Source organism: Cupressus sempervirens, chromosome 1, assembly GCF_028749045.1.
Source record: "Cupressus sempervirens isolate cs-2001-9-10 chromosome 1, ASM2874904v1, whole genome shotgun sequence".
In the NCBI taxonomy this organism is placed as follows: domain Eukaryota; kingdom Viridiplantae; phylum Streptophyta; class Pinopsida; order Cupressales; family Cupressaceae; genus Cupressus; species Cupressus sempervirens.
Genome location: NC_143118.1, coordinates 330,078,482 through 330,084,146, shown reverse-complemented (window position 1 = coordinate 330,084,146; position 5,665 = coordinate 330,078,482).

The window sequence follows — 5,665 nt, the reverse complement described above, 5'->3', positions numbered from 1 at the left end:
AAGAGCATACACCAAGATGGTTCAACAATGGAGACAAGGATTTATAAGGGGAAAGCAAAGAAAACCCCTTGTGAGTATTATGAATGAAGGCAAATGCCTAGAGAAGAGAGAGAGAGAGTGTTGGAGCAAAAGTAGCTCAATACAATAACATCAAGTGCTAAGAGTGTAGAAGAAAGAAGGAGGAGCATCTCTTATATAGAGATGAGAGAGGAGTTGCATTTTTAACTCCCATTTCTATGAATGCCACATTCATAATAGGTGTGTGCAAAGTGTCACAATCCTCTTAAGGAGGATAAACTAAATAAAGAAATAAACAAGAGTTGTCCTTACATGTGGAATAAAGGACAAACAATGACATGTCCTCCACATGTGTACAAGAGGACAAACTACATTTAGGGACCCTTGGAATATCCCAATTAATACATCCAAGGAAAGATTAACCTTTCTAACATAGACCTTTACAAGAGACAACATCATTTGACTATTTTGGTGAAGAAATAGCCCCTTCGAAAAGTCGAGACCAAATAGGATGATTCACAGGCCTCTTATACTTATTATCCCCTGACTCATACTAAAACAAACAAAGGAACCTAATTATGACACAAAAGACTATTTTAATTTTTAATTTTTGTAGATATTCAGGCTCTCCAAAATAGTGTTTAAGGAATTGGAGATTGACTGGAAATGGAATCCACTCCCCTTCTGGTAAGCATAGCCTAAAAGTGTCATCCTATAGGATATATGTAATTTCATAAGGGTTAATCCATAGGCACTGAAACTTGGTAGCTCTCGACTTTATCCTTTGCTTTATCCCATAGAAGAACTAGGTTAGAGATCTTGAAATCATTTGTTGTGGTTTTTTTTTGAATCAATGTTTAATAATAGCTTGATGTTTCAACACATGTTCTAATGTCATCATTCTTTTCTCACCCAACTCTAAAAGATTCATCAGTCTAACTTGGACTCTATTTGTATTTTCAAGTATCCCCTCATGAACTTTAGCACTAGAATCTTTAGATTGAAGGGAAAGGCAAGATCTTGGTCATAAACCAAAAAATATGGGGATGTATCCAAATTATTCTTGACTCTAAACTTATCAGTCCATCAAAGCCTACTTCAATTATGTAAGCCAATCCCTTGGATTCTCTGTGAGTAAGCACTTTATGACCATTATCATACTCTTGTTGGTGGATTTAGCAACTCTATTCTCTTACATGTAAGATTTGGATAAAAACTTGATTATCTCTTGATTCTCCGGGGCCCATTGAGTAAGGAAAATTGATGCAAAGGAGGTTCCATGATCACACAGTAGAAAGAAAGGCATCCCAAATTCGATCATGATGTGATCTTCAAGGAAGTTGGTGACCATTTGCATTGTGCAATTTCAAAATGTTTCAGCCCCAATCCACCTTGTGTAGCAATCTATGGCTATCAATATTAAAGTATTCCTATTTAAAGGTGGCGGATTCACTGGTATGATAAAATCTAGCCTCCACTTGGCAAAGGGGAAAATCTTGAAGACTAGTTGTAAAAGTATAGTTGGGTTTCTTTCTCTGGTAGAACTCGTCTAACGAACATGACAAGAGCACATGTGTTCATGGGTATCTCTAAAAAGGGTTGGTCAATAATATCTAGATCTCAAAATCTTGTGATTTGTAGCCTTTATCAACCCATGTCTCATGACATATTTTTCATGATATTGCTCTAATACCTCTTTAGTTTTGTCACAATTCAAATACCTCAAATATATTCCTTCATATTGTCTCTTTTAGATCTTCCTTTCTTAGAGCATATAGAACTCACATTTTAGTTTTAGACCTCATCACTAAGAACTTTTCATACCTTGAGGGCATTGATTATATAGGAGATAATACACAATATCTTGATATCAAATATCAGTTATGACCCCTTCATCACTATACACATGAGATACTATACCTAGTTCCTTATTATCAGCCATCATTTTGGTCAACCCTTGTCCTCTTACTAGTTTCTTTGGTTGAATATCCAAATAAAATTCTTACAAGATAGACATCAATTTTCCTCTTTGTTCTCTTAACTCAGTCTACATTAGTAGTAACTTGATTGCAGGGTTAGGCACAATGGTGTACACCTTGCTCCGGAGTATGTAGTGGAAGAACTTATTGATCACTTCAACCAATGCAAATTATTGTTTATCAAGCTTTGGGTGATTTAATTCCACATTTTTGAGTGAGAAGATCATGAATGCAATTAGTCTCTCATCTTCACCCTCTTTCTTTTGTGTGAATTCTCTGAGGCAAAAGAGTAGACTTTGGAATGTAGTTGATAGTCTAGGTTTGAGAATTTGGGTAGTGGAAATAAATACCTTGATATATTCAAAATACCTTTTGACTATGGGTGTCTATTTGATCTTTAACCATTTCTTTAGTAGATCATTTAGAGGGCATACTATCTTGGCAAAACCATTGATGAATTATGAGATGAAGTTGATCTTTCCAAAGAAAGACTTTAACTCTTTATGACTATTGGGTGACAAAAACTTAAGTATCACCTCAACTCTTTTAGGGTTAATGGAAATGTTAGTTTCCAAGATGATGTGCCTGAGGATCTTTCCCTTGGAAATCCCAAATGAACATTTCTTGGGATTGAGGGGTATGTCATATTTCCTACATCATTTAAGTACGTGCTTCAAGTCAGTGATATGACTACTTCTATCTCTTAGAAAATTGTAAGGTCATTCATGTATATGATGATGCATCTATTCCCCAATTCTTTGAATGCTTCATCCATGGCCTATTGGAAGGTAGCTTCCACATTAATTAGGCAAAAAGGCATTCATCTATATATGAATAAAGATTATTTTAGTGGTGAATATTCGCCATTTGGCAATCTTGTCTCATTAGTTGATTGTCATTTGGAGAATAGCGCATGTAATGTAGATCAACCACATCATCAAATATTTATTAGATTTGGGTCCAATGCCCATGCTAGTTGCCCATTAGTTTTCACATGATTGGTCAAAAATCTCATTCCAATCACCATTGTAATATATGTTTTGGATATAATTATTTAAAATTTTTTTTCCATCCTTTGCATGTTGTTTTCTTATTGGACAACTTTCTTTTGCCATTACTACAAAAAATTAACTTTCCCTTGGGTTGGGTGTTGCCTACCATTTTCCCGACATTTGTCAACCACCAACCCTGTTTAGCCAACTATTTTTTATTGTGGGCTTCCATACAAAAGTGCATTTCACCTTCATTTGACATTCCTACTTGGTAATCCTGTGTAATTAGTGAACCTAGATTAGTAGTATATATACATTTATAAAATACTATTAATTGTACACAATTTACTCTATTCTAGTTTGGAGATTAAAATTTCTTATTACTATCAAAGTTTCAAAGTGATGAGTGCATTGCCCATTGACTCATAGACTATGGTTTTCATAAAAGATAGGTGATTTTTAAATTTTTTTTTTATGTGGTACTATTACTAGTTATTTTGTTTGGTAATACCATAGGCGGTAGTACCATAGTACCATTTTTATGTGAATGAGTCATATTATTGTTATCATATGTAGTCTAAGTAGTCTATTGTCACAATCTTTGACTCATCACTCTTTGAGTCTTTTGTTCAACAAGTTGATTTTCTTTATAGCTTTTATCTATTTGCAATGTCAAAAAAAAGGAGTAACATTTGTTTTGATAGGATCCCTGAAAGCCAAGAGAGGCCACTATTACCAAAATGTAGAACCATATCCACTATCCGAGTGATTTTTGAAGAAGGATGGTGAATTTGATTAAGCATTTTTTGAAAACCTAAAGTAATCAATGGAGTAACAATAAATGGGATTTCAGATGAATCTTGACAAAGAGATCAATCATATTCTTTTGTAAACATAATGAGGGAATGATATGATCTTATGAAGAATCCAAATGAAGAGGGAGTGGTAACAAAGATTTGGAAAATCCTTGGTAAGAGAAATCAGTTGAGAGAGTCAATACCAAAATATTTCAATCTTACTGATTTATGTTTGACAATGATATTGGGTTTAGTCGAGGATGCGAGAGTTTTCAATACTTTGGGTTTCCTAAAGTCAATAATTAGAAACAAATTAGACAAAAAATGAGATAATTGTTTGAGGCTCTATAATTCTAGGTATGAGGTAGATAGTTTCCCTTATGATAGGGCTCTCAACATTTGGAGACAAAAATGTCAAAGAAGAGGGATGGCCAACATTTGAAACCTAATTGGTAGTAGCAGTGGTGGTGGCGGTGGTAGTGATAACAATAGTAGTAGTGGTTCATGTCCTAATATTGGAAGCAATGAAGATGAAGTTAACTTTGGCATGCATATTAATAGTGAATATGAAGAAAACAAAACAAACAATCAAATGTTATATGCAAAAAATGAGATGATTATGATGATAGTGATGCTAAGTTGGTCCAACTAGAGTGGAAACTATAGCAGCTTCTCAACTTCAAGTTCTAACTTCTGTGTAAGTCTAGTAGGCTAGTAGCTCCAGTCATACCAATTTCAATTCAAATTAATTTATGTTCTCTGGTCTTACCAATGTCTAAGACTCTATCTACTAATTAATTATGTTTGTAGAAGTTAATTTATACCCTTCATTCACTATCCTATGATAAATGCTTAATTTTTTTATTTTTTAAATGTAGAGATTTTCATTGAAACTAGTTTTTACTTTTAGAGTCTACACATGTTGAGTTTTTCATCAATTCTAGGTTTTGTACTACATGTTGATATTTTCATTGATCTTATTTTTTAAATATGTTGAGATTTTCACTAATTCTAGTTTTTATACATGTTGAACTTGAGATTTGCATTCATTCTAGTTTTTAGACATTTTTAGATTTTCATTAATTCTAGTTTCTTTAAGAAATTGTAACATAATGCATTTTATAGAATAATCTTTCTTTAAAAATAATTATATTATAATTCATAAATCAACATGCAACATAATACATTTAAAAATTAAAAACAATTATATAAATATTGAGCCTAGAGAAGTACAATATTAAAATCCTTTGCAAATGACCCAATGTCAAATGATCTTGAATTCCCTTTTATAGATATAAGGGAGCAACAATAGCTGTAGATGAGTTTTTAATTGTACATATAATCATATTAGTAATACTTTATGTGTGTACAATCACATTTCCACATTTCCAACTGTACAATCTTTTCAAGTAGGAGTAGGGAAAAATTTTCCATCTGCTCTATGTAGTACTAGTATGCCTAGCTGTCTAGCTATCCTGATATGTTATGTCTTGATTCCTATAACAATTAACATTAAAAAAAGTTGAAATTAAATCCAAAATTTCAAATTAAAGAGAAACAAGTAATAAATGATTATAGTACTACCACTTACTAAGTTGTTAGTTCTTAGTGCTATGACTGACACTAATAGATTAAGTAGATGATACAACTCAATTGATGTTCTTTAGGGCACTCCATTATGCATCATTTGGAAGTTGTATTTTTTTGAGGCTGTATAGTTGTAAATTCATCAATAATGAATACTTCTAAGAGATATCTTTAAATGAATCAAGGAATTTATCTATAACTGCATTTGATGCAACTTGCAATTCTTTCTAGAATGGTTTCCTCAGGCAAGTTGCCTAAATCAGAGTTCATGGTGTTGTGCAACTATTTCATG